The sequence below is a fragment of the Periophthalmus magnuspinnatus genome, chromosome 10 (genome assembly GCF_009829125.3).
Source record: "Periophthalmus magnuspinnatus isolate fPerMag1 chromosome 10, fPerMag1.2.pri, whole genome shotgun sequence".
Taxonomy (NCBI): domain Eukaryota; kingdom Metazoa; phylum Chordata; class Actinopteri; order Gobiiformes; family Gobiidae; genus Periophthalmus; species Periophthalmus magnuspinnatus.
Window position 1 is genome coordinate 8,925,059 of NC_047135.1, and position 21,766 is coordinate 8,946,824.

The window sequence follows — 21,766 nt, forward strand, 5'->3', positions numbered from 1 at the left end:
AAAATCTTCATTCAAGCAATATAAGCTTTAGTTTCTTATTGGGAGTTGTTTTGGGGTTTTTTGTTTTTTTATTGTTGTTGTTTTTTTGTTTTGTTTTTTTTTTTTGGGGGGGGGGGTCGTATATTAAATGCAATGAGATGTATTTTCCTGTTTTAAATACGAAGAGGCTTGTTCCATTGGTACATAATTTTACTTGTCAAATGACATGCCCTCAAATCAACATGAAAAAATGTTTTTAGGTCATTTTTAACATGACTAGTACTCAGTTTTGTTACTTAAGTAAAAGTACAGATACAGGAGCAAAAAATACTCAAGTAAAAGTGTCACATGAAAAAATCTAGTAAAAATGTTTAAGTACCCGTGCGCAGCTTTTGAAATCTATTAAAGCATCAAATGTTGATCTTGATAAATAATTTAGCTGGTTTTAAGTGATTCAATTGATTGCTTAATTTTTCTAGCTTTATTGTGTATTTGGTTTGCTCAAAGTTGGGGCATTAACTCAAATTAAATATGCTAATAAACTAATAAGCCACTTCAGCAGTTCTCAAATCATAAAGGAAAGTACTTTTACTTTTCAGTCCTTGTCAAAAATGTAGTGGAGTAGAAAGTACAGATACCTGCTCACCAATGTAGTAAGTAAAAAGTATCCACTTACTTAAGTAAAGTACAGAGAGCTAAAGTTTTACTTAAGTACAGTACTTTACTTATTTTACTTTGTTACTTTCCACCACTGCATGTCAGACTCTATATACAAATGCAATACAGACACTGCAACTAATTCAACCAGTAATACACATTTGACTGTAAGTGAAAATTATTAGTAGTATAGAGTAGCCTATATTTTTAAGTGGTGTGTGTGTGTGTGGGGGGGGGGTGCGTGTGTGTGTGTGCGCGCACATCCGCCTGTCATGGAAAACAGTGGATTTCTATTACACAACTAAGCAAAGAAATAAAGAACATTTGCATTTTCTACATATTTGAATGTGATATAACTTATTTCAGAAAGGCATAGGCCTACCAGTAATTTATTCTTGCATATTACTTTAGAAATGACCCATTCTGATTCATTCATGTAACTCGTTTCTGTGTAGACTCTTCACACCTGACTGAGCGACAGGTGTATTGAAGGAGAGGCACTTAGCACTTGATACACAGCTTTACATCTCCATGTCTCCTGATGACACCAGCCCAATGGATGCTCTTTTTAACTGTATTTTAGACATGACATCCTGGATGGCAGAAAACTTCCTCCAGTTTAACCATGACAAAACTGAGGTTTTAATCATCGGTCCTGAGGCCCAGAGAGAGAAACTTTTACCCAAATTACAGTCACAGTCTTTTAATCCATCATCACAAGTAAGAAACCTGGGCGTTATTTTTGACTCTGAGATGACTTTTATTCCACACATTAAAAACATCACAAAAATTGTTTTTTACCATTTGAAGAACATAGCCAGAGTCCGTCCCATTCTCTCTTGGGCCAACACAGAGACACTGATGCATGCTTTTGTCACCAGTCGTATAGACTACTGTAATGCCCTGCTCTCTGGTCTTCCCAAAAAGGCTATTTCAGGTCTACAATTATTACAAAATTCAGCAGCACGTGTCCTGACTAAGACCAGGGGGCGGGACCACATTACACCGGTTTTAGAATCCCTGCATTGGCTCCCTGTGTGTTTCAGGATCGATTTTAAAGTTCTTTTACTGGTTTTTAAATGTCTTAATGGTCTTGGGCCTTCTTATCTTACAGAACTGCTTTTAGCCTATGAACCCTCGCGGCCCCTGCGCTCCTCCGGCAGCAGGTGCCTAGTCATCCCCAAAGTCAGGACACACACTCATGGAGAGGCCTCTTTCCAGTTTTATGGCCCCCGTCTATGGAACAGTCTGCCGGAGGACCTCAGGGCCGCAGAGAACATTCAGGTTTTTAAAAGCAGGCTCAAGACCCATCTTTTTAGCATAGCTTTTGATTAGTATTTATCACTTTAGTTTACTTCTCTATTTATTTAGGCTTATTTAGGCTGGCTAGTGTGTTTATGTTGATATCCATGTTTTACTTATGTTTTATTTACTTGTTTAGCTTTGACTTATTTTATTATTTTTAATAATTTTAGATTTGCCAGTGTTTCCTCTGAGGAGCCCTCTGCACCGGGAGCTGTGGTTGGCTGTGGCTCCTGGACCCCGGCTTGTGGGCCCTGGAGGTTTGGTCTTGACCTCATCTCTTCTCTGGGCCCTGGGCTGGTGTCCTGTGCCTGCGGGTGACCCTGCTCCTGGTGCAGATGGTTCCTCTGGTGGCGCTCTCTCATCTGGTTCATCTTTATCCAGCCTATGGCACTTAAACATATTTTAATGAAACCAAAGGTATTTTAACATGTGTTGGGGTGGGGGGTGGGAGTGTGCGTTGGGGTGGGGGGTTGTCTGGTTGTGTTTATTGATGTGTTGGGGTTGGGTTGTTGAGCTGTGGGGTGGTTGGGTGGGTTTGGTGGGTGGGACTGATTTTAATGCACTGTAAAGCACTTTGTGTTACATTTTTCTTGTATGAAAGCGCTTTATAAATAAAGTTTTTTGTTGTTGTTGTTGTTGTTAGCAGAAAAGGTTTTTAAGAAGACTCCCTTACAAGTGTCCTCTTAAAAAAACGATTCATTCATATTAAAAAGCAGGTATAGAACTCCCTCTAGCGTTTTAAAAATGTAGTGCAATCAATGACTTGTTCATACAAGTTATTACAATTTTATGCAAAAGACATTATCTATATATATGTTGGTTAAACAGAAGAACGTGATTTATGAATGATATGAATTAGATCCAAAATATGAATTAAAGAAAACATTATACATGACAAAATATTACAGAATTTAACACAAGCCCTAGTATTAGTATCGTGGTATATATATATATATATATATATATATATATATATATATATATATATATATATATATATATATATATATATATATATATATATATATATATATATATATAAAATCTCCTCCGCTCTTTTCCACGCTTGGGACCTCTACCAGAGGCGTGGGAGCTTGAGGGTTGTGCAGTATCTTTGCTGTTCCTAGTACTGTGCTTTTCTGGACTGAGATGTCTGATATTTTTCCTAGGATCTGCTGTAGCCACTCCTCCAGTTTGGGGGTCACTGCCCTGAGTTCTCCGATGACCACGGGCACCACTGATACCTTCACCTTCCAGGCCTTCTGCAGCTCTTCTCTGAGCCCCTGGTATTTCTCTAGTTTCTCATGTTCTTTCTTCCTGATGTTACCATCACTTGGTACTGCGATGTCCACCACAACACCTTTGCTCTGTTGTTTATCCACCACCACAATGTCCCAGTGTCCGGTTGGTTCGCCATCACCATTCTGTCAGTCTGTATCTGGAAGTCCCACAGGATCTTGGCTCCAGTGGGACTTCCACAATATGTACAAATACTTATAAGCCTTAGGTCTCTGCTTCTATAATTTGACTCCATAATGGCTCAATATATATGCATGTAATATGTGAGTGAAAGTAAATATACACATTTGTTATGTAATTTGTACATTATTGTATTATTAAATTGTTATTGAATATTGATGGCTACCCATAAAAGTCACCGCACACTACTACTTTGTAGATATAATGGCTGTTTCTTTTATTGAGTGACTCACTATTTGTTCTTTTATTTTTCCTCTTTTATTTTTTTTTATTATTATTCTTTATTCTTCTCCTTTAAGGTTAATTTATCATTATCATTATTTATCATCATTATGATGATTATTTCTGAGTATGTTTTGATTTGTTGTATTGTGATTTTAATATTTTTTACTCTGTAAAGTTCTTTGAATTCATGCGTGTATGAATTGTGCTGTACAAGAAAACTTTCCTTGCCTCATGTCATCTTGATGACTTGCATATTTTTTATGTCTTCTGTATGTATATAAAATGGAGAAAGTAGTAAACATAAAGAAAAAAACATGGACTACTTTCATCAATGTTTTTCCTTTTCAAATCTCTATATTTTCTATTAAAGTACTGAAAATCAGATACTAAGTATCTATACTAAAAGAAGTCACATTCACAGGACAGAAATGATCTTGAGCTGTATCAGGAGCAATATAAGACCACATAGGTTAGTAAATGTATATGGACCACTATGGAACCTACCTGGACGACTAAGGTATTACATCAATACAACAACACATGGTAATATAAAAGAAAGTACTGCGGTTTAATGTTGATAATCACATTCTATTATCTAAATAAAGAGTGTTTTTTATTATTATTGTGTTATTGGGATCAGCATTGAGTATTGAGTGTTGTCCTTTGTAATGAAGTACTTTAGTATTGTGACAACACTTGTTACTTGTCATGTTCAATTGTAAATAGCATTTAGTTCAGTTATCCTCGTCTGTTTTGTCTACAAACCATGTGATGTTAAGTCATGTTTTGCTATGTCTTGTTATTATTGTGTATGATTTTTTACTCATGTTTGTCTGTCTTGCACTAAATAAATAAAATACTGGAAAGAATTTCTTCAGGATATTATTTAATCAAAACCTGTTCTTAAAAGTGAGTGAAAAGTCAAGTCAAAAGTCAAAACCTACCCATGATCCTGTCTATAGCCCAGCAGTAAGACACCCTGTTTCGCTTTCGGTACAATACAAAGCCCCAGACACAAAAACAACACACATTCATTAAACAGAATTAGCTGTTTAGCAGTAGTGTTGCAGTATTTTAGATCACCTTGAAAATCAAAATAAACACATACTTTTATATGATTGCATTGATGCAGTAATTCCACTATAATGTGAGGAAGTACATTCACTCCTCTCCACAGATATGATCTGTAGCTTTGCCTTTGGGTATCACCTGTCTCCATGAAGAAGAATAAGTTTAATGCCACACTGTGAAATATTTTCCAGCAATAACATCTCCATAACACCTCCACCAGTAAAGTTACATAGTGCACCTTTAAAACCTATTCTGGTAAGTAGAAGTCTTTGGTCAACATGGAGGTGAAGCAGGGTATTGCTTTCTTGCTGTCCAATTCCTGTTCTCTGTTGGACGACACAAAATCAAGTGCCACTTTTCTGTTGACTCTGGGCATGATCAATGTTCCCTCTAATTTTTCACGAGTCTGAGCAAACACACAAACTCCCTGAGAGGACCCATGGACCACTGTGAGCGACATCAGACGTGCGCACTGTGGTCATGCTGCATCGCATCCATCCAAGTTAAATGGTTTATTAAAAGAATCAAATTGCCGCATTTACATTTCTGTTATAAGACTTTTAATTAAGTGCTTTAGCCACTTATACAATGAAAATGACAAAAATCTTGCTCATGACCTGTGTAGTGTGTTAATGGGAGTTATAGGGAGTATAAATATTTAATTTTAACTATGGCAAAACATGAGCTTCCAACCAAACCAAGCCAACTGTAAACTCCAATGTTGAGAACACACTTCACATTTTTATTATAAACTTGTATTATGAGTATAAGCCATTGTGAGAAGCGTTTGCTGTGCACTGAGATTGTCCTACTGTGGTCTGGGGGACAGTCCGTTAACTCTTTTTCAGTATATGACATGATCATTTGATTTTTACAACTCATAAACTAGTGACAGTATTCAATGACCAATACACACTGAGAGGAATCTGTATCTGCACACCCAGCTGCTCTATTACTGTACATTTATATATCATATCAAAACCCAATATAAAATGTATATTTGTATATAAAATATATTCAGAACAAGTGGTATGGGTCAAAATAAATATATATTTACAAACCACACACTACAAACAGTAAACAAACACACACACTTCAAAATGTAAACAAACACACACTGAAAACTAATAATACACTGTACATGTGACAGTGTGTCATTCTGTGACAGAGGTTGGAGGATTGAGTCCCGCTCGGACCAACTTCTGTCATTGTATCCTTAGTTCTATCATTGTGTCCTTAGGCAAGACACTTCACCAAGTGGTGTGTGCGTCATGCATGGTGGTCGGGGGCGCAGATTGGCATTAGCTAATACTAATGATTACACATAATACACATTTGACCCACAATTAAGTTAATAGCAGAATAAACCACGCTTACCGATCAGGAACAGCATCCAGTCCATCAAATCATAAGGTCCCTCTGCTCCTGAGTCCACCGTGAGATCTTCACTCGGTTCCACGAACCGCTCCGGGTCCGAGATGCCTCTAGTTTAACTTGTACAAACATCCACAGTGTCCTCGGGCACTACTTCCTTTCTTTTGTCCGTTTCGTCATGTTTAAAACGCAAAACTGCTGCAAAACAGTGCGTTAAATTATGCAATTACGCGTGCGTAATTTACGCGCGGATCTTTGCCCATCGGTGGGCCATCCGAACGTTAATGGGTTAAACACTTAGAATCATTAGCGAGTCTTCACTCAACGGCCGTGTCTCAATTCGCCAAATGCACCTTTTGAAGGGACCCTTCGAAGTACTCCTCAGGGGCCGTGTCCCAATTCGCCCACCTGGCCTTAGAATCACCATTGGAAGGGCGATTCGAAGGGCAGTTATATAATTTCCGGTGCGACAAGGGCTGTCCCATTTCAACGCACCCTACTGAATGCGGCCGAAAACCTGCCCTTCCCTTTGCACCGTTTCCATGGAGATCGGACGTAACCGAAGCGTGCATCCGTGCACACTTCACGCACTTCTATATCCCATCATGCACTGCAGCTGCGCAAAAAAGAGAAGAAAATGGAGTCCACTGCGCAATATACGTTCAAATGTTCGTACTGGTTTACCTCATCTACAACAGTGTGACATGAAACTTTTAAATCTGCATAAAGATAAGTACAGGCCGTGTGTTTTTGATGATTAAAAAGGAGGGGAGTTACATGGAATAAAGGAATGTGGAGTTATTGCTAGACAATAAGAGACATTATTATCATGAGAAATTATTGCAATAAGAATAATGTAAGAATGCTCGTTTCTATTGTAAGTGTCGAAGACCAAGAGACTGAAACGTAAAGTCAGAAGGGTTTAATGATCCACACAGGTAATGTGAACAATGAAGCAACGGACTCTGAGGAAAGGACAGAAGAGAGTCCTGAGACGTGCACAAAATCTTCATGTGTTCCGGTACATTCCATAGGTCTGCGCCCCTCGTGGGCACGTGTCATTTACCTTCGTGTTAGTAAATCAAGATACTAGCTTGATGCAGCGCTGCACTGCTAGAAAATACCTTATAATAATCAGATGGAAAGAACTGGCACGGCATAGAAGGGAAACAGTGCCCTCTACTGTTATTAAAGTGGTGTAGCCACTGGCCAAAATACCGAACCATTAAACTGCAATATCCCACTATATGTACAACTAATCAGTGTTCTCTGGTTTATAGACTATGAATGTAGAAATGATATTGTTACCTCTGTGTCTGTCATTACATTTTCACAAGGTATATTTTGTTTAAGTTATGAAGTAGCTACAATTGAGTAAAAAAATCACCTCAAACGTTATATTTGCCTATTGATATTCAATCTAAACAGAAAGAAACGGCTGTGACGACGACATCTTGACTTTTCTTCTATTAAATAATAAATAATTAAAAATAACGTACGTAATGTACGTATCGTACGCTCAAAGACAGCGGTGGAAGTGCGGTCCGTGGTGTGGGCCTGTCCCACTTCAGCAAGATGGCGGCTACACTGAGGAGGGCAGATTCTCGACCGAAACCTTCAAACTACACTTTGAAGAGTACTTCGAAGGGACCCTTCAAAAGGTGCATTTGGCGAATTGGGACACGGCCAAAGTGTAGTTTGAAACTTCCGGCCCAGAAGTTCCGGGCGAGAATGGGGCCATGTCCCAATTCGCCAAACTGGCCTTAGAATCATCATTCAAAGTGTGCATCGAAGGGCAGTTACGTGATTTCCGGCGCGACAAGGGCTGTCCCATTTCAACGCACCCTACTGAATGCGGCCGACAAACCTGCCCTTCCCTTTGCACCGTTTCCATGAAGATCAGAATCAGAATCAGAAGACTTTTATTGCCATAGTCTGTGAACACAGTTCACAAACTAGGAACTTGATACGGTGAAAAAGTGCAACATAAACACACTGAATAAATACAAATACAAATACAAATAAGGGCATGCACAAAGTTAAAAAGATATGCTTAAAAAAATCAAATGAAATACTTAAAGGGAAAAAATATGTACAATAGCAGCATCAGAACAACAGTGCAAAGTGGCTTATTAAAGTGACCGGTGTTATAAAGTGTCCAGTTTAGTGCAGATATTATAGAGTGTTCATGAGACAAACAGTAGAGGGGAAGAAACTGTTCTTATGGCGAGAGGTTCTGGTCCCAATGGACCGTAGCCCCCTGCCAGAGGGAAGTGGCTCAAATAGTCCATGTCCAGGGTGAGAGGTGTCAGCTGCTATACAGCCTGCTCGCCCCCGAGTCCTGGAGACGTACAGGTCCTGTATAGATGGAAGGCTGCAGCCAATCACCTTCTCAGCAGAGCGCACAATGCGCTGCAGTCTCTGTCTGTCCCTGGCAGTGGCCCCAGCGAACCACACAGTGATGGAGGAGGTGAGGATGGACTCAATGATGGCCGTGTAAAACTGCACCATCATCTGGACTGGCAGCTTGCGTTTCCTCAGCTGCCGCAGGTGGAACATCCTCTGCTGGGCTTTCTTGATGAGGGAGCTGATGGTCGGCTCCCACTTGAGATCCTGGGTGATGCAGGTGCCCAGGAAGCGGAAAGAGTCCACAGTGGTGATGGGGGAGTCCGTCAGGGTGAGGGGAGGCAGGGGGGCTGTGACTTTCCTGAAGTCCACGATCATCTCCACTGTCTTCTGGGCGTTGAGCTCCAGGTTGTTGCTGCTGCACCAGGACACCAGCCGGTCCACCTCCCTCCTGTAGGCAGACTCATCGCTGTCTGAGATGAGTCCGATGAGGGTGGTGTCATCCGCAAACTTAACCAGTTTGACGGAGTCGTGGCTGGAGGTGCAGCAGTTGGTGTACAGGGAGAAGAGCAGGGGAGAAAGTACACAGCCCTGTGGAGATCCTGTGCTGATAGTCCGAGTGTCAGAGACATTCTTCCCCAGCCGCACGCGCTGATCGGACGTAACCGAAGCGTGCATCCGTGCACACTTCACGCACTTCTATATCCCATCATGCACCGCGGCTACGCAAAAAAGAGAAGAAAATGGAGTCCGTTGCGCAATACACGTTCAAATGTTCATATTGGTTTACCTCATTGTGACAAAGTGGGCCTTTGTCCCTTTTTAATAGTATTATGATTTTTATATTTTGTTTAGTTAAACACTTTTGATAAAGGACTCGGGCCTGAGAGCTGTTTTTATGCAATATAGTGTTTATGATACTCCCACCGCCCCTGGACAAGAAATGGAGTAGACCGGGGGAGGGGCTGCCAGTACAGGGAAGTATATTAGTCTGGCCAATTAGCCAGATAGGGAACACCTGTGTAGCCAGAGTACACATGGCTTTTGTTTCAGTTGCTTAAGTTTGGTTGCTTAGTTTTTTTGTTGAGCACCGTTAATTTTTGTTCATATGTATTATTTTTGTTTGTCCACGGTGTACCACTGCACGGGTAATAAATGTGTTTAATGGGACTTCTTTTGAGTCTGCCTCCTATTTTGATCACTCGGGCCAGCTTCCTCACACTCATCTACAACAGTGTGACATGAAACTGTTAAATCTGAATAAAGATCTGTACAGTGTGTTTGATGATTAAAAAGGAGGGGAGTTACATGGAATAAAGGAATGTGCAGTTATTGCTAGACAATAAGAGACATTATTATCATTAGAAAATATTACTGCAATAAGAATAATGTAAGAATGTTTGTTTCTATTGTGTCAAAGACCAAGAGACTGAAACGTAAAGTCAGAAGAGTTTAATGAGTTGCACACAGGTAATGTGAACAATGAAGCAACAGACTCTCCAGAAAGGACAGAAGAGAGTCCTGAGACATGCACAAAATCTTCATGAGTTCCATACATTCCATAGGTCTGCGCCCCTCGTGGGCACGTGTCATTTACTTTCATGTTAGTAGGTTAGTAGGATTAGTGTACCACTAATCAGTGTTCTCTGGTTTATAGACTATGAATGTAAAAATGATATTGTTACCTCTGTCTCTGTTATTACGTTTTCACAAGGTATATTTTGTTTAAGTTATGAAGTAGCTACAATTGAGTAAAAAAATCACCTCAAACGTTATATTTGCTTATTGATATTCAATCTAAACAGAAAGAAACAGCTGTGACGACGACGACCCTTCAAAGGGTGCATTTGGCGAATTGGGACACGGCCTTTGTTTTGCTCGTTCGTCGGGTGCATTGAAATGGGACAGGCCTTGTCGCGCCGAAAATTACATTCTGCCCTTCGACACACACTTCCAATGGTGATTCTAAGGCCATTTTGGTGAATTGAGACATGACATGACGTGACATTGCAAAACTCACCGAGCTTCGTAAATGGATTACTTTTCATCTACAACTGTAATTTTTTCCACAAGAATAATGGTGGCAGAAGTGGGATCCACGAGTGGTCGTCCTGAACACAGTGAAGATGGAATTTTGTCTTCCTTTTGGTTTTTGTCCTGATGCACACATCTTTCAAAGAAGAACATGGATGGACATTGGATCACCACCGCTGGATTCGAACAAGGTCTACTTGGTGAGCTTTCCCAATACAGACTTCTTTCCATTTGAAAAGGAAATCTTCATCTACAAAGAGTGGTAAATCAAAGGAGAACGTATTTTGGAAATGCAAAATGCTTAACTAAACATACCCAGCAGCCATAGTTCTGATCCTATACCATTTTTGATTAATCTCACAACTTTTCAGTCTTTTTGGCTCCAAAATCTCATGTGTGTACCATGCCCTAACAACATGCTGCTAATACAATCCAAGCAACAATGGCTCTCCACCACTCCTGATTTCCTCACTTTTGGGACTACTGGAAGTTACGAGTGCTAAAACATCTAAAATGGGGAGCAAAACTTCAAGGGAGTATTCCCCTCCAGGACGCCCCATCGTTGAATTTATTAGAAGAAAACATGGAGATAAGAAGTCTTCAGAATTTGGTGCATCATTTTAAAAAATGTTCACGCATTGGAAAACAAATTACGTGAAATTGAAGTCGAAATGAGAGAAAAAATAACATTTTTGATTAAAAAAATGAGAAAACATTGAAAATTACAAGGAATGTTTAAAAATGTAGAAGCTGAAGTCAAAATCAGAAAAACTATGCACAAGTCTCTTCTCTTTGAAGATGCAACTGAAATGTGTGAGCTGAAACTGCCCCACTCGCAGAACTCTTTGTCTCAACAGTTGACTGTACTGAAGTTTGATCCAGATCTGAACAACCCCCATCCAACCTGTCAGTCTGATCCTTCACCAAATAACTCTACAACGCAGGACAGTAATGGACACGTGAAAATACAGATGGAAACAAGCAAAGTGAGCCGAGCTGAAGAAGACACAATGTACACATTGCCAATGGTTGAAGTCTCTGGTCCACAAGGTTCAACATTAGTTTTTCCGCCCTTGGATTTCTTCTGAAATATCTGCAGCATCCCAACATCTGCCCAATCCTACAGCATCAGGTCAGACTTTTGCTAAAGAACTTATCACTTTTTGTCAAGATTTCAAACCTACTATGAGTGAACTAGGAGAGTATTGATCCTGAAAATGAAACCTACTGAATGGCACAAAAAAGCTTATCAACTTAAAAACACTGAACTGTCATGTTGATTGGAAACATGACTCCAATGCTTTGTATAGAGAAGCTGTGAATAACATCTGCACAGCTATCACAAAAGCCATTCCTGCCTCTATCGATACTGACAAAATCCAATCCTGCAAACAAAGAGACACTGAGGACCCTGAAGAGTTTCTCACACGTTTAACAGAAGTATATAACACCCACAGTGGATTTACAAGACCTGATCACATAGGTGTGACTCGTGATGTTTGGGAAACATATTTGTGTAATTATTTCATTAATGGACTAAAAACAGACATTTCATCAGCTGTGAAGAAAACCTGCATTGGCTGGAATGCTGCTCGCCTAACTGAACTAAAAAGACATGCCACACATGCATATAAACAGCTAAACACTGTTCATTTGCACTTTATGGGATGCTCCAAACACAATTTTGTTGTTCTTTTGTGACAATGACTACAATAAACTGAATACTGAATACTGAAACAGAAAGAAAATAATGAAGCAAGAAAGAATTCAGAAAGAACTGCATATGGCAGCAGTGACTATGTACAATAAGACCCAAAAACATGAAAATCACAGAGTGAATTCACAGTTACATAGACAACTACAAACTCATCAGCCAACACATAAGCAGAGCAAATATGGGAGGAGACCCCATCGAAAGAACAAGAGAAGATTTTCCAATGAACCTTGTTTCATCTGTTGTCAAGCTGGACATTGGAGACGGGAGTGCCCTCTACACCATAAGCTCTCTGCATTTTAAAGGTGCACGGGTTTAGTTGTGCTACTTTTTGCTTTGTATAATATCTAGTATTGGGACATACTTGAATGTATTCTCCAGAGTGAGGTTTAGGAGTCATTACAGTTAACTATCAAACAGTCATGGGTGAAATTCCCCCCTAGTTGTAACTAGCTAGTAAACAGTCAAATGGGTGAAAGTACCTGCTATTTAGCGAACAGTCACTAGGTGAAACTCCTATCTAGGGTTACTAACTGGTAAAAGGCAAAAGGGTGAGAATCCCTGTGTAGTTGAGTGTAAGGACAGATGAACTTTTTTCATGAGGGAGAGTAAATTCAGAAGAATGAAGATATTATGTGACAGCAAAATGCAGACAAATGTAAATTTACGTAATGTCAACAGTATGCTCTAATTCACTCACAATGTTAAGTGTGAAAAAAAAGAAAAAGAAACAGTAAAGAAAAAAGAGAAAAAATGAAAAAGAAAAACAAAACAAAAAATGAAAAAAAAAATCTGAAAGAAAAGAAAGAAAATGGTTAAGTACAGAGCGTGACACAAGAAGTGAACTGTGCATTTGTGCCTCCTTAGACCTGATCAACCATACTGTGTGGTGTGAATTATGTGACATAAGAAAATATGTGTGTAACAGCTAAACCATTGTAAACCGTGTCAGCAAGAAAATGACAGGATGCAGTTTCAACTGATCCACTCGTTTTCTACATTTCTTTGTTTCTTTATATTTCCTTTTTGAAAAATTTTGTATTTATTTTGTGTTTTTTGCCTCATCATTGCAGTGAGTTTAATGACATGCATGTCCTAAGAAAAGTCCAGCTGATACCAAAAAACCCTCCTCAATTGTAATTAGAAAGAAGAAACCGAATTCTTCCACGAATTCCTCAAAATGTTAAAGAGCTCTCTTAAAACCAAAATGAAGGCCTAATCAAAGCAGGTAGTGATCACAAATCCAAACTGACTTGACTGACTTGACCATCCTTGACGACTAAGCGCCTGTGATTTCGTTAACCTTGACGACTAAGCGCCTGCGATTTCGTTAATGTCCATCCATCCATCCATTTTCTTCCGCTTATCCGGGGCCGGGTCGCGGGGGCAGCAGTCTAAGCAGGGACTCCCAGACTTCCCTCACCCCGGACACGTCCTCCAGCTCCTCCGGTGGGACCCCAAGGCGTTCCCAGGCCAGCCGAGAGACATAGTCCCTCCAGCGTGTCCTGGGTCTTCCCCGGGGCCTCCTCCCGGTGGGACATGCCCAGAACACCTCCCTAGGGAGGCGTCCAGGAGGCATCCTGAGCAGATGCCCGAGCCACCTCAGCTGGTTCCTCTCAACGTGTAGGAGCAGCGGCTCTACTCCGAGCTCCTCCCGTGTGACCGAGCTCCTCACCCTATCCCTAAGGGTGCGCCCGGCCACTCTGCGGAGGAAACCCATTTCAGCCGCTTGTATCCGCGATCTTGTCCTTTCGGTCATTACCCAAAGCTCATGACCATAGGTGAGGGTAGGAACGTAGATTGACCGGTAAATCGAGAGCTTCGCCTTCCGGCTCAGCTCCTTCTTTACCACAACGGACCGATACAGCGACCGCATCACTGCAGACGCTGCACCGATCCGCCTGTCAATCTCACGCTCCATCCTTCCCTCACTCGTGAACAAGACCCCGAGATACTTGAACTCCTCCACTTGGGGCAGAGACTCACCACCCACCCGGAGAGAGCAAACCACCTTTTTCCGGTCGAGAACCATGGCCTCGGATTTGGAGGAGCTGATTCTCATCCCAGCCGCTTCACACTCGGCTGCAAACCGCCCCAGTGCCTGCTGCAGGTCCTGGCTCGAAGAAGCCATCAGGACAACATCATCTGCAAACAGCAGAGATGAAATCCTGTGGTTCCCAAACCAGGCCCCCTCCGGCCCCTGGCTGCGCCTAGAAATTCTGTCCATAAATATAATGAACAGAACCGGTGACAAAGGGCAGCCCTGGCGGAGTCCAACATGCACTGGGAACAGGTCTGACTTACTGCCGGCAATGTGAACACAGCTCCTGCTCCGGTCATACAGGGACCGGACAGCCCTTTGCAAAGAGCCCCGGACCCCATACTCCCAGAGCACCCCCCAAAGGACACCACGAGGGACACGGTCGAATGCCTTCTCCAGATCCACAAAACACATGTGGACTGGTTGGGCATACTCCCATGAGCCCTCGAGGACCCGATGGAGAGTATAGAGCTGGTCCAGTGTTCCACGACCAGGACGAAAACCACACTGCTCCTCCTGAATCCGAGGTTCGGATTCAGGAGGAGCCGTCCTCCCGTGGACCCACCACCTGCGGGAGGAGCCATGAGGGGCGGGTGCGGAGAGATCCGGGCAGCAGTCGAAGGCGGGGACCTCGACGACCGGATCTCCGGACATGGAGACTAGCTCTGGGGACATGGAATGTCACCTCGCTGGGGGGGAAGGAGCCTGAGCTTGTGCGGGAGGTTGAGCGTTACCGGCTAGATATAGTCGGCCTCACCTCCACGCACAGCTTGGGCTCTGGAACCCAACTGGAACCCAACTTCTTCGTTAATGTTTTTTTTTTTTTTTGTTTGTTGGTTTTTTTGTTACAGGAAATGCGTAACTGTAGTTTGCCTAGTGGGTGAAAAATTCCAAAGTACTGATTATCATGAGAAGCAGAGACATGGTTTGCTGTTATTCATCTGTGGGAAACTGGCGCTGTGCCAGACAGCAGTAACATAGGCACCATCTACCAATATAATGTGAACACACAACAGTCTGGTAGGGCCACCTTAGTACAAATAGTGGCTTCAAAGCTGCGCTTTACAATGTACCATTTTTGGAGCAATTTTGGCCCAAATTCAAAAATTAAATAATAAAATAAAATACAGCCACACACAGTATACTGTATACTATTACATGCTGTACATTATATGATATTAAACACAGCTCTGAGGAGCTGGAGGCACCAGAAAGGTAAATAAACTTCAAATTATTTATTTATTTTATCTTATAAGGATTTCTCATTGACATTGCGTGTCATTTATAAGAGAGTCCTGAGTACACGGATAAAACATAAACATTTACAATAATAAAATGGATAATAAAATGTACATTTACATATTTACTGAACCTGTGGTCCACAGGCTTCAGTTAAAACAATTACAACAGTCTGAAAAGATGACAGATATAGCGTGTTTAAGTGAAGTTAAAGGAATTGCACTGTTTCATTTGAGTTGGTTTATTAGTGTGTTCCATAAATGAGCAGCATAGAATTTAAAACCATCTTTCTCTTGCTCTGTGTAGATTTGTGGCACAGCTGAGGTCAGTCTCTTCTCAGACCTGGTATGGTAATGATGAGAATTTGACTGAATCAGGGAGGTGAGATATTATGGAAGTTTTGGCAGTACAGCTTTGTATATGAAGATGTGGGCGTGTATAAGTTTGCAGGTCTGCAGTGAGGTCCAGCTCTGCTGTACAGGTCACAGTGGTGTTGTGGAAAAATTACAGTTGTAGATGAAAAGTAATCCATTTACGAAGCTCGGTGAGTTTTGCAATACAGGAAAAAAGGTTTATTGTTTGTTGCAGCAGATACAGACAGGACAGGGCCCAGGCCTGCCCTGGACACAGACCGGTAGCCTCCCGGCCTCTCCCCCAGTTCCCCTCTCCCTCTAAGTTCAAGTCTCAACCACCCAACCACCCACCTCCCCGAGCATCTGAGCTCTGACTATTTTATACCAGAATGACAATGCTACATACATTTCAAAGCAGAGTGACTTTGTTTCACACCGATATGATAATGAACTTTTACACTTAGACAGGTAGAACAACAGCGAGTTTCTTGTGGGAGGGAGACAGAGCTTCACACATGTTAATGTCTGGTCTGGGTCTGGCAGACTGACACAGATCAAATGCTTTTTAAATACACAACATGACTATACTTAAATTTCTATCACAGTGGTGTGTATAGTAATAAAACAAAGATAGCTGTGGTAAATAGTATCAGGATTTTTTAAGATATTGTTTGCTGCATGGCTATGAATGAGAATCACATTAATTTCAATAGAGAATTTAGGAAACTTTTTTTTCCCCGCTAAAATATGATATAAAGTAGTTTGATTTGTGTTAAATGTTCAATGTTTATTTGCAACAACAAGTCAACTATTTACCAATACTCTGGGAGGCTTTAAAACAGCTGTGTAGTCCCTATAGAACTTATTTCTTGTCAAGATAAGCAGCCCCATGCAAAATAATACAACCTGAAAAGCAGTGTCACCCACGACAAGAGCAGCTCCATTGCCACTCTTTTCATTTGTTTGTACTGTGATTTCAATGCCTTTGCTAATCTGTATAGCACTTTTAATTGCTTTGAGTACAAATTGTTATACAAAAAAACTTGCCTTGTCTTGCATTATGTTGAGAGGCATTTTTTGAAGAAAATATCTGATGTCATGTGACTCCATTAGGTTATAAATGAACAAATCCCAATACTCATGTTGCTGCATCAATTGTGTCCTGTTGTTTGCCAGCCATGATTCTGAAAAAACAAAATGGACAGATGGACTATATCTCATGTTAATGTATTAGTGGTAGGTGAACTGTTGCACTTATTGCACTCACTGCACTCAGTAACACTGAAAGTTAAAATATTATATATAAGTGAACATCTAAAATTCACTTTCTTCCATCACATTCCTCCAAATATATTTAACTTTGTAACATGTTGTAATTATTTTAAAGAGGGAGTATTATGCAAAATAATTTTTTTCAAACTTTCTACCATGCTACCATAACATTGTTCCCTCATCAAACATAAGCCTGAAGACCTTTTAGATGTCATTCATGCATGTTTGAGTATTTCAGCGATCTCTCCTGGGCCCCATTTGAACCCTCCTTATGATTAGCTGTAAGACTCTGTGCAAGGCTCAGCCCACATGCCTACATCATCTATGCTCCCACACATGAATTCTCCATAAATATTCAAAAACATGATACAAAACTGTACACAACAGCTGTATATGTCAGCATATGTCAGCTGCTATACGGCCTGCTCGCCCCCGAGTCCTGGAGACGTACAGGTCCTGTATAGATGGAAGGCTGCAGCCAATCACCTTCTCAGCAGAGCGCACAATGCGCTGCAGTCTCTGTCTGTCCCTGGCAGTGGCCCCAGCGAACCACACAGTGATGGAGGAGGTGAGGATGGACTCAATGATGGAAGTGTAAAACTGCACCATCATCTGGACTGGCAGCTTGAGTTTCCTCAGCTGCCGCAGGTGGAACATCCTCTGCTGGGCTTTCTTGATGAGGGAGCTGATGGTCGGCTCCCACTTGAGATCCTGGGTGATGCAGGTGCCCAGGAAGCGGAAAGAGTCCACAGTGGTGATGGGGGAGTCCGTCAGGGTGAGGGGAGGCAGGGGGGCTGTGACTTTCCTGAAGTCCACAGTCATCTCCACTGTCTTCTGGGCATTGAGCTCCAGGTTGTTGCTGCTGCACCAGGACACCAGCCGGTCCACCTCCCTCCTGTAGGCAGACTCATCGTCGCCCGAGATGAGTCCGATGAGGGTGGTGTCATCCGCAAACTTAACCAGTTTGACAGAGTCGTGGCTGGAGGTGCAGCAGTTGGTGTACAGGGAGAAGAGCAGGGGAGAAAGTACACAGCCCTGTGGAGATCCTGTGCTGACAGTCCGAGTGTCCGAGACATTCTTCCCCAGCGGCACGCGCTGTCTCCTGTCTGTTAGGAAGTCAGTGATCCACCTGCAGGTGGAGTCAGGCACGTTGAGCTGAGCGAGCTTGTCCTGGAGCAGAGCAGGGAGGATGGTGTTGAATGCAGAGCTGAAGTCCACAAACAGGATCCTGGCGTAGGTTCCTGGGGAGTCCGGATGCTGGAGGATGAAGTGAAGGGGGAGGATGAATTACTGGAAGACACTGCCTTACATAGTTGCTATCTGAAGGGAGGAGCAAACTACACTGAAACTAAGACACCTATTGTTTATAGTGTTTGTTTGTTGACTAGGTCTGACCTACACTGAATAGTTACACCTTTTCTTCTAGGTTCGGATTCTCTGTTGTCCTCTTTTTTGTCTTTCTTAGATCTACTGAAGGCCCATTTTGGATAATCACATGCCTCAGGCACAGATCAGACTTAGTGTAGTTTTATATATTTATACATTAATATATACCCTCTGTGAGTGGCCTGGGAGCTTGAGGGTTCTGTGTAGTATCTTTGCTGTTCCTAGTACTGGCATCTGCTGTAGCCAGTCTTGTAGTTTGAGGGTCACTGCCCCGAGCACTCTGTAGACCACTAGCACCACTCATGCTTTCACCAGCTCTTTTCTCTCTAGTTTATTTTTCATATCACTTGGTACTGTAATGTCCACCACAATGGCTTTGCTCTGTTGTTAATTGACCACCACAAGGAGTCGGGTCCCCCATGTGAAAGTGAAAGAAAGAATTGTAAGTCAGTGGATAAACCCACAGGTAAAACTCTATGTATAATTTGTTTATAGCCAAGTTTTAAAGGTCAGTATGTCAGACTGACACATGACTTGTGTCTCCAGATACAAGGTAAACATGTTCAAATTAATTATGGCTTTTATAATATATATTGTTACGCTGATTTATACATAATTACAAAAACAAGACAGTTATCCAATCAGAAAGCAGAATAAGCCTCACACGAGCCTCTCATTGTGGTCGCCAGTTACTATGACTAAAACAATTGGAAATAAAAAGTTCAATAGGAAGAGCAGCTCCACAGACACTCCTCGCCAGTTTGTTGGGTCTTTTGGGTGATTTTGGTGCTTTTGGGTCCTATTTCAAATCGTGACAAATATACATTATGTATTATGGGAAATAGACTTGTTAGTTTATGAAGGCAAAGTAAAAATAACTATAGTATGTCAAATTGAGTAAATTATTAATAACTCAAAAAGAACCAAATACATGGTGTTAACAAAAGATGGTGTGATTAGTGATGGACCCTCCTGTGTCATGTTTTAACTCACAATAAAACAACACACTACTCATGTAGTGTAAGATTTTTTAAAGGCCATCAAATAAGCAAGTTATCGGCAAGTTAGTGGAACCTAAAAACAAATAATCAGCTTTTCTGGATTGGCTTATTGGAAGTGAAATATGCTGATGATGTCCTAATTTCAGATAGAGGACAGGGGCCTATAGAGCTCTAAGGGAGATTCAGTGTTTTTTTAAATAAATATCCAACATAGAAATCTACAAACTTTAAACGTTATAATTATGTGTTAGGGATTGGCTCCACAAACCTTGAAGTCTTTTTAACTGACAACAATCACATCTTTCAGAGCTGGAGAATAGCACAAGTTTCTGGAGCTATAATTTCACTTTTGTTTATTTATATTGTTTAGACATTAAACTTTCTACCAATTTCATGTGGACAATCCCAGTGATAAAAGATTAACCATAAACCAGGTCAATAAATCTGCCAACTAACAGATAAATACCAAATTGTTCCACAGAATTCTGACATGTCCTCCAGCTCTGTTTCAACTAGAGAGTTTATACAGATGACCTCACAACCTTTGGTACTTTATTAGTGAGTGTCAAAAGAGTCAATGTGTCCTATTCAAACCCTCCTTATGGTTAGATGTAAGATTCTGTGCAATGCTCAGCCCACAAGCCGACATCATCTGTGTTCCCACATGACAATTCTCAAATATACCATTTTCAAAAGAATAAAAAGTAACATGGTGATCCCATAGAAGTAAAATCCCCCCTCTTTAATGTTTTTTTTTGTTTTTTTTTGTAGGTTTATGTATGTTTATTTCTTATTATTATGTATGTTATGTATGTTTATTACTAATTACAACTTCTAAATGCATACATTTGCATTATGGATTTTGGAATTGTTAGGCCCAAGCCCCTACAGGGCATAGGTCCTATTGTTCCCACAACGATGAGTGCATGGGCAGATGCATTCATTGTTGCAGTCAGTTTTCACAAAGTTGCACGCTTCACGTGAAGTGGGGAAAGTCAAGAGCTTTCAAAAAATGTATAATATGTCATTGTAATGTTATCGGATATATTGTTTTTGCTAAAATATTATTATTTTTATTTCTTCTTCTGCTCTTTGAGCAGGAATTTTACCCCCTGAACATATTCAAAAACTCACCAAATTTTGCCCAGAGTTCAGGTCTTCCGAAAAAAAAAAAAAAAAAAATTAAATGTTGTGATAGCGCCCCCTGCAAAAGTCAAAATACATTGCATCAATGGGAGACGTTTCGACGTCAACTTCGGTACACACATTCTTCAAGTGATGCCAAACAAAAAACATTATTATGGCCATGCAATCAGACCCATGTCATACCTTTCAATGGGTTGCCATGGCAATGTGTGAAAGAGCCCATGTTATCCTAATGGGAAAATTTCCAAATTTTTGTGAAATTTGGCACAGTAACTCTTCAGGTCGTTCCCGTCACAAAAGTCCAAGGGGCCAATGTTGTATTTTGTACGGTGTTGCCATGGCGATGCCTGGAAAAATCCATGTTTTTGCATTTTGTGCATGAGCACTTCCAAAGTCTTTTAACTTTGTTTGATGACAAGTGCAGCCCAACGCTGCAATGAAACAGGGGCAAGTGGCGCATTAGCGCCACCCTTAGGGAGTGCTGGGTCAGCCAAGTGCAAAGCACTGCCCGCGAGGACCGTTCGATGCCGCTTGCGGCTTTAATTCTTCTTTGCTTCTCAAACTTGTCACGATCAGAGCATGTGCATTTGAGTTTCAAAAACTGTCCTGTTAGAATATTGCCCTTGACATACTTTGGTTGGTTACTGGTTGCATGTAGTAGAGCTACGTTTTATTTATTTTCTGTAGATGGATGCTTTAACATTTCCATGTTCTTCTTTGTGTATTTTCAAATCCAAATAGCTGATTTGATGTGCATTGTATTCATGATTTTGTGTGTGTGTGTGTGTGTGTGTGTTATCAGAGCCTTTGTTTACGTGTGTAACAAAATCCTTCAATTAATTTTCTCTTCCTTTTCAAAATAAAATGTAATCAGTGTATCTTTTGTAAATTCCTGTGTGAGTCATGTTTGATTGCCTCCTCTATTTTCCTAGTCCACCCACAGATGGTGCTGCTGCTGTTCCTAATGGCGGGTTCTTGGACACACCAGTTGTTCTTATATTTCACATATTTGTGGCTGAGAATGAACAGTAGAACAGTTCTAGATTGATCTCAATGGGACGGTTTGGCGTTGCTCTCTCTTGGATAGTTAATGGGCACCTGCCCCAATTACCCCTATCATTTATATTCACAAGCATCTGAGCCT